The 10,338-nt window shown below is 39.1% G+C and overlaps 1 long non-coding RNA gene across 1 annotated transcript in view; it reads right to left on the bottom strand.

Annotated features, from left to right (window-relative positions):
- Nucleotides 1-9,394: 9,394 nt before the first annotated feature.
- LOC127507611 (uncharacterized) overlaps nucleotides 9,395-10,338 on the bottom strand; it is a 4,490-nt gene continuing 3,546 nt past the window's right edge. Inside the window, exon 2 of the long non-coding RNA XR_007928393.1 lies at nucleotides 9,395-10,338. This exon is cut by the window's right edge and continues 770 nt beyond it. This is a non-coding gene — a long non-coding RNA (uncharacterized LOC127507611).

Raw genomic sequence — 10,338 nt, 5'->3', positions numbered from 1 at the left:
TAGATCAATTTTGTTCTGATTTGAAGGTTTGAAGTTTTTTAGCGAGTCAAACAAGAGACTTTAATTTTGGAAAAATGTGAAAAATGCCACAAAAATGAATCGATAAACTATAATAAAAAGCTGAATAAATGCTATTTTGCAAGATCAAATATATGAATTTGATTTTATGTGCTGATGGTTTATAATTTTAAAGAATTATTTGCACACATCCATATACATAATATAAAAAATGATTGTAATAAAAGAACGTATTAACTTCAAACCACTTTTTTTTGTTGTTGTTTACCTCAAAACTATTGTGAGCTATCACTTTAAATCACAACGAAGAGGAAGTGACATCATCAGAGGAGCCATGTTCAAAAGATGGGCTGCGTCCAAAATCCCACACTGTCTTGAGCAGGTACTTATTTTGAATAAATAATTACTTAAGCGCTAAAAAGTATGTTCTATATAGTATGAATGTAATCCAGATGTACTATATCCGCCATGTTGTCATTATCATGTGACCTACCAGCGTCACTTCAAAGAAATGTTCCTGTCAGAATATCCCAACATATTTTTTATTAATTTACCTTAAGATGGAAAAGCATACTTTGTCTGGTAAATTGTTGAAAATCCAAAAGAAATTTCAGAAAAGGCACCTGTTTAAAAGAATTAAATGATTTGTTATCAGGCAAAACCTGGAAAACTCAACATGCTTAATAAAAATCTGCTATAAAGTAACAGACTTTGTTTGTTAAATCTGTCTCAGATGTAGTTGCACCGCATGTGTCTTGAAAACACGGGCCCGGTTCAGTCCAGCCGTATCACAGCAACAGCCGGTCTGTAAATCCACAGGCTTGACTCCAGCTGGCGGGACCAGTGGTGTGGAGCGTCCTCAAACACAACGAGGTTTCCACACGGCAAACCAAACACAAGAGCCCAGCATCTCTCGAGCAGTGCAAACAGCCGTCCCACATGACGTCAAGACTCTTCTTGTTTTCTGTGCTCTGAACCAAATGGACAGCGGTCAGTCTAATGCAGAACTCAATCATCAGAGGACTCTATTTTACTCATCAGGATTTGATAAAATAGTGTCCCAGAGTTTCAGTCCTTACACTAATTTTGTAAATTTTGTCACTCATTTTTCTTTTTGTTGTCAGGTGTCTATTTTTTCTGTGTTGCACCAGGAAGCCTCCCATATATATATATATATATATATATATATATATATATATATATATATATATATATATATATATATATATATATATATATACACCAATCAGGCATAACATTATGAGCACTGACAGGTGAAGTGAATAACACTGATCATCTCTTCATCACGGCACCTGTTAGTGGGTGGATATATTAGGCAGCAAGTGAACATTTTGTCCTCAAAGTTGATGTGTTAGAAGCAGGAAAAATGCTTAAGGATTTGAGCGAGTTTGACAAGGACCAAATTGTGATGGTTAGACGACTGGGTCAGAGCATCTCCAAAACTGCAGCTCTTGTGGGGTGTTCCCGGTCTGCAGTGGTCAGTATCCATCAAAAGTGCTCCAAGGAAGGAACAGTGGTGAACCGGCGACAGGGTCAAGGTTTACTGAAGGCTGGCCCGTGTGGTCCGGTCCAACAGACGAGCTACTGTAGCTCACATTGCTCAAGAAGTTAATGCTGGTTCTGATAGAAAGGTGTCAGAATACACAGTGCATCAGTTTGTTTCGTATGGAGCTGCATAGCTGCAGACCAGTCAGGGTGACCATGCTGACCCCTGTCCACCGCCGAAAGAGCCAACAGTGGACACGTGAGCATCAGAACTGGACCACGGAGCAATGGAAGAAGGTGGCCTGGTCTGATGAATCACGTTTTCTTTTACATCACGTGGATGGCCGGGTGCGTGTGCGTCGCTTACCTGGGGAACACATGGCACCAGGATGCACTATGGGAAGAAGGCAAGCCGGCGGAGGCATTGTGATGCTTTGGGCAATGTTCTGCTGGGAAACCTTGGGTCCTGCCATCCATGTGGATGTTACTTTGACACGTACCACCTACCTAAGCATTGTTGCAGACCATGTACACCCTTTCATGGAAACGGTATTCCCTGGTGTCTGTGGCCTCTTTCAGCAGGATAATGCTCCTGCCACAAAGCAAAAATGGTTTAGGAATGGTTTAAGGAGCACAACGAGTTTGAGGTGTTGACTTGGCCTCCAAATTCCCCAGATCTCAATCCAATCGAGCATCTGTGGGATGTGCTGAACAAACAAGTCCGATCCGTGGAGGCTCCACCTCGCAACTTACAGGACTTAAAGGATCTGCTGCTAACATCTTGGTGTCAGATACCACAGCACACCTTCAGGGGTCTAGTGGAGTCCATGCCTCGACGGGTCAGGGCTGTTTTGGCAGCTAAAGGGGGACCAACACAATATTAGGAAGGTGGTCATAACGTTGTGCTTGATCGGTGTATATATATGATATTATTTAGTCTTTAGAGTGAGAAAAGCTTTATAATTGTGATCTTTTGTCTATTTTCTTCTAGTAATCAAGGACTAGCTCATCTCAGGGCTTTGAAACTGAAGCGTGCAGCACAGGACAGTGTGTCGTGCGGGACGGGCGGTGCTGGCATGCACAGGTGCGCACCTTAATTACACAAGTCACCTCGCTCAGGTTAGATATTATCCCATATCAAACAGCCCATTCAAAAGAGACCGAGATCAAAAAGACGACCGTGTGTGTGTGCGCTATGGGAGTTTTGATTAAGTACGACACATGCATTGATCTCCCAGATTAAAGACAGGAAGTTACAATGGCAGTTTGTTATGCCAAGTTTGAAGCCCTGCCAGAGAGTGAGTCACCCGAGAGTCCAGCTCACCTCGGCAACAAGCTCAATGTGGCCTGTTCAGATGAATACGGTGTCTGGGTAGGGTCATAGAGTCGAGATGAACTTTACTCTAGTCAAAGACGGCATCTGTCAGATCTCCATTAGAACTGTGGGAAAGAGTTTTCAAAGGTGCGGAATGACAGAAAATCCTCTTTCAGTGTGATTATACGTGATTTAGTCATTTTGTTATGTGCTGTTGGCAATTTATTATTATATTTTAAATCTTTATATTTACCTTCAAGTAAATTTAATTTAAGTGTTTAGGGTGTTGCTACACAGTTGCTAGGGTGTTTTAGACAGTTTCCAGGGTTGTTTTGCTCGTCCTAAAGTGTTCTATGTTTTTTTTTAGTATATTACTATGGTTGCTAGGGTGTTGCTATGTGGTTTCTATGGTGGTGTTCTCCTATGCCTGTGGTGTTCTAAGTGATTTCAGCATATTACTATGTGGTTGCTAGGGGGTTGCTATGGTGTTTTAGGTGGTTGTCGGGCTGTTTTGCAGGTCCTGAGGTGTTGCTATGGTGTTGCTATGTGGTTTCCAGGGTGTTGTTCTGCACTCCTTAAGGTGTTCTATGTGTTTTTAGTACATTGTTGTGTTGTTGCTAGGGTGTTTCTGTTGTGATCTAGGTAGTTGCTAAGGTGTTGTTCTGCACTCCCTAAAGTGTTTTATATATTTTTAGTACATTGCTGTGTTGTTGCTAGGGTGTTTCTGTGGTGTTCTAGGTGGTTACCAGGGTGTTGTTCTGCCCTCAGTTCATTGTTGTGTTGTTGCTAGGGTGTTTCTATGGTGATCTAGGTAGTTGATAAGGTGTTGTTCTGCACTCCCTAAGGTGTTCTATGTGTTTTTAGTACATTGTTGTGTTGTTGCTAGGGTGTTTCTGTGGTGATCTAGGTAGTTGCCAGGGTGTTGTTCTGCCCTCAGTTCATTGTTGTGTTGTTGCTAGGGTGTTTTTATGGTGATCTAGGTAGTTGATAAGGTGTTGTTCTGCACTCCCTAAGGTGTTCTATGTGTTTTTAGTACATTGTTGTGTAGTTGCTAGCGTGTTTCTATGGTGTTCTAGGTAGTTGCCAGGGTGTTGTTCTGCACTCAGTTCATTGTTGTGTTGTTGCTAAGGTGTTTCTGTGGTGATCTATGTGGTTTCCAGGGTGTTGTTCTGCATTCCCTAAGGGGTTCTAATGTGTTTTTAGTACATTGTTGTGTGGTTGTTAGGGTGTTTCTATGGTGTTCTAGGTGGTTGCCAGGGTGTTGTTCTGCACTCCCTAAGGGGTTCTAATGTGTTTTTAGTACATTGTCGTGTTATTGCTAAGGTGTTTCTACGGTGTTCTAGGTGGTTTCCAGGGTGTTGTTCTGCACTCCCTAAGGTGTTTTGTTTGTTTTAGTACATTTTTGTGTTATTGCTAAGGTGTTTCTACGGTGTTCTAGGTGGTTGCCAGGGTGTTGTTCTGCACTCCCTAAAGTGTTCTATGTATTTTTAGTACATTGCTGTGTTGTTGCTAGGGTCTTACTATGGTGTTCTAGGTGGTTGCCAGGGTGTTGTTCTGCATTCCCTAAAGTGTTCTATGTATTTTTAATACATTGCTGTGTTGTTTCTATGGTGTTTCTGTGGTGTCTAGGTGGTTGCCAGGGTGTTTTTCAGTATATCTTATTTCAGAATTTTTGTACTTCAACGTATATTTGTTTTAGTAAGTTGCCAGGGCAACTTTTTTAAGTTTACATTTTTTTTAAATCAAATATTCATTTTTTTAATTGTATTTCAGCTTTTTCATTTACATATAATTATTTTTAATAGTTTTAGTCTACCTTAATGGTAAAGGCACTGAATCACCATCTGGAGTCTGTCACTTTGAAAACCGCCTTCTAGACGTGTTTGCAGCACACAGTTCTAGAACATTTGTATTTGAAAACCGTAAATGTTTTCTGGTTGATCTACCATGTGTCTGTGTACTAACTGGGGTCTATATGCAAATATGATTTGTCATTGCCACTGTTCGACCGTTTTGGAACCTGCCACAGGAAATATGAAGCTCTCTAATGTGTCACGGACCACTGCTTTGCCCAAGCAGAAGGAAAAGCGAGAGTGTTTCCATCTCTTGTGTGCCCCCACAAACACACACACACATTGTATCATGGAAATCCCACAGATTACAGGCCACTGTTCACATAATTGCTATTCCACAAACCAGAGCGTAATCACCATTTCCTGCGTGACGAGTCGCTGCCACTGCACCCAGAAACGTCTTTATAGAGTCAGGGGGTCCCGCTGAAAACACAAGGTTAGACGTTAACCAGCAGTGTGAGATGGCAGGTGTCGTGGAATTGGTTTTGAAAAGCATATTTGTAAAGGGAAAGCATGATTTTGCAAATGCTTAGAGCACTATCCAGTTGATCACGCTGTTTTACTGTATCTGTTTGGCAATGGCGGAGTGTTTTATAAACTTTTTTTAGTGATGTTAGTGCTGCAAAAATGACAAGTACGAGTGTTTAGATGTGGTTCAGATGACGTTTTGAATTTCAAACCACATTTAAAAGCAAAAATGAAGTTTAAATTTCATGTGAATTTTTTTTGCACAGGATCTGATTTGTGCCAGATATCTGTTAAAGAACTGGAAATGGCTGACAGTGTTAATGTGGCTGTCTAAGAGGAGTAGCACTTTACCGTCTTGTGAATGAGCCTTTGCCCTCTGGAGCTCCAAACGGCCAAATGCAGACCGACAGGAGGTGATAACCCGTCCTGATAATCACGTCAGCTTTGACTGATGTGTTAATTTGGTCGATAGGGATTTGGAAGGGAGGAACGGAGAGATGTTGGGGAAGGATTTTTAGAGGATGATGGTTTGGTGAGGTTAGAGACACGAGGAGGAAATAGGATGATGTGAAGAGGAAAAACTACTCATACGGAGACGTGGATGTGATGATACCATAAAGGATCATGAAAATTCTCATCGGCATGTCTGACTTTCTTTTTCTTTTCTTTTTTTTTTTTTTTTTTAAGCAATATGATAACTTAATGAACAGATCACAATTTAAACCATTATTGAATCTCTTGCTCTCAACCATAGCACTTAATTTTTATTACTATAATTTTTAATTTTAATACTATTTTATTGTTACTGTTTATTGTTAATATTTAAAAAAAAAAAAAAAAAAAAAAAAAAAAAAAAATCAAGATAGTTCCCAGGGTGTCCATTTGAAAAGTGTTCAATGTGTTTTAGTACATTACTGTGTGGTTGCTAGGGTATTGCTGTTTGGTTTCTTGGGTGTTTAGGCATTTTCCAATGTGTTGTTCTCCACTTTCTATGGTGTTCTATGTGTTTTTAACCTATTGCTATGTGGTTGCTGGGGTGTTGCTATGGTGTCCTAGGTGGTTGTCAGGGGTTTTTGTAGTTCCTAAAGTGTTTTGCTTGATTTAGCACATTGCTATGTGGTTTCTAAGGTGTTGCTAGGGTGTTCTAAGTGGTTTTCACTTCTAAGTGTTTTTAACCTATTGCTTTGTGGTTGCTAGGGTGTTGCTATGGTATCCTATATGGTCGTCTGGGTTTTCTGCAGTGCCTAGGGTGTTTTGAGTGTTTTTAGCACATTTCTATGTGGTTTCTAAGGTGTTGCAATGGTGTTATAAGTGGTTTCCACTTCTAAGTGTTTTAACCTATTGCTTTGTGGTTGCTAGGGTGTTGCTATGGTATCCTATATGGTCGTCTGGGTTTTCTGCAGTCCCTAGGGTGTTTTGAGTGTTTTTAGCACATTTCTATGTGGTTTCTAAGGTGTTGCAATGGTGTTATAAGTGGTTTCCACTTCTAAGTGCTTTTAACCTATTGCTTTGTGGTTGCTAGGGTGTTGCTATGGTGTCCTGGGTGGTTGTCAGGGGTTTCTGTAGTTCTTAAAGTGTTTTGATTGATTTAGCTCATTGCAATGTCTTTTCTAAGGTGTTACTAGGGTGTTCTAAGTGATTTCCAGGGTGTTGTTTTGCACTTTCTAAGGTGTTCTTTGGTTATAGTACTTTTTTATTTATTTATTTATTTATTTTTTATTCTCACTTCTGAATATTTACAGTTTGGTCATGTGATTCTTTGGCAAGAACCAAATTTATTAGCACTGACATGAAGCTTGCAGCAGTATGTGTGGTGTATTTGAATATATGTGACCGGTGGATAAGATTTGATTAATTTCATATCTTGCAGTACTATACCAGCTAAAGGATCACAATACCACTGTATTTACATTTTAAGGTTTAAATACCACATTACTAACATGGCACCTAGATACCATCCTAGTCAGGAGTGTGTTGATGTGAGAGACAGACAGTGGAAGGTCAAGCCAATAATATTCTCCAGTCCTGTTTGAGATTAGATTCCAGGCATTCTGTAGGAATCTCCCACAATGTGATCAATCTCTCAGACACAGACACACACACACACACACACACACACACACACACACACACACACACACACACACACACACACACACACACACACACGGTTTCCATGGTGTTGTTCTGCACTTTCTGAAGTGTTCTGTTTTAGTACATTACTTTGTGGTTTCTAGGGTGTTATGCAGTTCCTAGGGTGTTTTAAGAGTTTTAGCATATTACTATATGGGTGCTAGGGTGTTGCTATGTGGTTGCTAGGGTGTTATAGGTGGTTTCCATGGTGTTGTTCTGCACTTCCTAAGGCGTTTTATGTGCATCTAGGGTGTTGCTATGGTGTTCTATGTGGTTGCCAGGGTGTTCTGCTGCTCCTAGCGTGTTTTAAGTATTTAAATATTTAGCATATTTCTATGTGGTTGCTAGGGTGTTATAGGTTTCCATGGTGATGTTCTACACTTTCTAAGGTGTTCTATTTTAGAACATTGCTGGTTGCTAGGGTGTTCTAAGTGGTTTCCAGGGTGTTGTTCTGCACTTCCTAAGGCGTTTTATGTGCTTTTTTATACATTGCTGTGTGGTTGCTAGGGTGTTGCTATGGTGTTCTATGTGGCTGCCAGGGTGTTTTGTGGTTCCTAGGGTGTTTTAAGTGTTTTTAGCATATTTCTATGTCGTTTCTAGGGTGTTATATGTGGTTTCCATGGTGTTCTGCACTTTCTCATGTGTTCTATTTTAGTACATTGCTGTGTGGTTGCTAGGGTGTTGCTATGGTGTTCTGTGTGGTTGCCAGGGTGTTCTGCGGCTCCTAGGGTGTTTTAAGTGTTTTTAGCATATTTCTATGGCGTTTCTAGGGTGTTATAGGTGGTTTCCAATGTGATGTTCTGCACTTTCTAAGGTGTTCTGTTTTAGTACATTGCTGTGTGGTTGCTAGGGTGTTGCTATGGTGTTCCACAAGGTTTCCAGGATGTTTCTCTAAGGCTTCTAAGATGTTTTCTGTTTGTTTGTTTGTTTGTTTTTAAAGCACATTAAACCACACACTTTCTTAGAGGTTTGATCACATCACTAACACTAAGTATGATCAGATAAGTATGCTTGACTTAGCAACTACCACTAAATATCATCTGTCATTTTGAGTTTGTGTTGAACAGAAGAAGGTGTAAATGAACTGAAGAGCTGGAGGTGAGAGTCAAACCCAACACTGACATCTAGTGTCTCTGGTCTCATCAGCACCGCTAATAAATCCACTCCGTATCAATTCCCACAGACACTCATTGAAGGAGGGACCCAGTGACACTTTTCACACCGACCAGTAAGAAACCACCTAACAACCTTCCAGACCTCCTTAGCAACCACATAGTAACATCCTGGCAACCATCCACAACACGCAGCGTGTCCCAGTGGAAAAGAGACTGATAATCATCTCTGTAAATTCCAGCTCTGCTCAGAGGTGCAGAAAGGAGCGACACACCAAATAAACAGCCAGAAACTGTGAGGAAAACACACACGCACACATTCACACGCCTCATGTAGGGCTGTCAAGCCGGGGCAGATCGCAGGTATGTGAAGGGGCTTCAGGAGGATGATGGTTAGAGAGGCGGGATGGGCGCGGAGAGGACAGATCTGACATGCGTGAGTTATTGCAACAGAATGAACGCATTACTGCTTCATTAACATAAAATGGAGGCACAGACAGACACATGCGACAACATTCACAAGCTCCAGACGGGCCTGAATTCTTGGCGCCTTTGCGGATTCCTCGAAAAAAGCCATAATGCTAGATTTACATTTTTTGATGCGTTTAACACGTTTAAAAATATTACGTTTTTGTGGTTTGGTTGGAGCGCATGCAGTGATTGATACTGCATATATTGTTATTCATACCAGTTTTACCAAGGGGAAAAGTGCTCATAGAATGTCAACATTTATGTTGTGGAACATGTTCATGTGACATTTCACAATAAAATAAAAAAAATAAAAATAAAAATAAAAATAACAAAAAATATAAAAAAATAAAATAAAAATATAAATAATAAAATAAAAATATAAAAAATAAAAAAATATAAAATATAAAAATAAAATAAAATTATATAAAATAAAATAAAATTATATCAAATAAAAATTTATAAAAAATATAAAAATAAGTAAATACTTAAATACTTGGGTTAACTACACTCAAAAAAAATGAATTGTTGGATTTACTTTAAAAAAGAAGTGTCAAGTGGTTCCACGCAACTATATTGAGTCATTTGTACAAATAACAATTTAGTTGTATGAACAAAAGAATTTCAAGTAAAGCTGACAAAATTTCTTTGAGTAAATACAAATCATTTGAATGTCTCTGTTACATAATATTTATATGTGCAGTTTACTTAATAATGTTATGTTTATTACGTAAGGTGAACACATTTATTGACTTAATTTACCTTATTAAATGAACTATTTTCTCTACAAAAAGCACTCAAAAAAATAGCTAATTGAAAAAACTCAATTGAATTGAGAGCAGAAATTCCATCCTAAACATGTGTATACAGCGTTCACAGCCTAAACACAGGCGCCACACTTTTGCATAATGGTAACCTCAAAATTCAAAAACATTACAGAAACTCCACTAAATGTCCAATATAACTGAACATTAAACACTAACATAAACTAACAACATCTTTCCCTTTACTGAAAACACATAAAATAACACTTTAATCCATAAATTTACTCTCCTAATGCTGTCCCTTGCAAAGCATGCTGGGAACTACGGATCCACTGCCCAGTTAGTTATGTCAACATTAATTTGTGCGTTTCACTCAGCAATGTTAAGTTGACTGAACAAACACTTATTAAGTAAAGCTGACAATACTAATTTTTAGTAGAAACAACACAGTTAAATTATGTTCATGTAGTTACAGGAGTTTTTTAAGTAATGTGAACAAGGGTGGTTTGAGTGAAACTAACAACAGTGAAAGTTAATTTTTTTGAGTGTAGAAAGATCTATATTCATAATAAAAATGCCCATGGATTTTTTCCCTTGTATTAATTTGCATGACTTGTCACATTTTTAAAATCAGGCTACTTCACATATCCAAGTTTTCCAGGACTGTGGGAATCCTGGTTATTTAAAGACAAAAAGGGGTT

The sequence above is a fragment of the Ctenopharyngodon idella genome, chromosome 24 (genome assembly GCF_019924925.1).
Source record: "Ctenopharyngodon idella isolate HZGC_01 chromosome 24, HZGC01, whole genome shotgun sequence".
NCBI lineage: Eukaryota > Metazoa > Chordata > Actinopteri > Cypriniformes > Xenocyprididae > Ctenopharyngodon > Ctenopharyngodon idella.
This window is presented reverse-complemented; position numbering and strand designations above follow the sequence as displayed.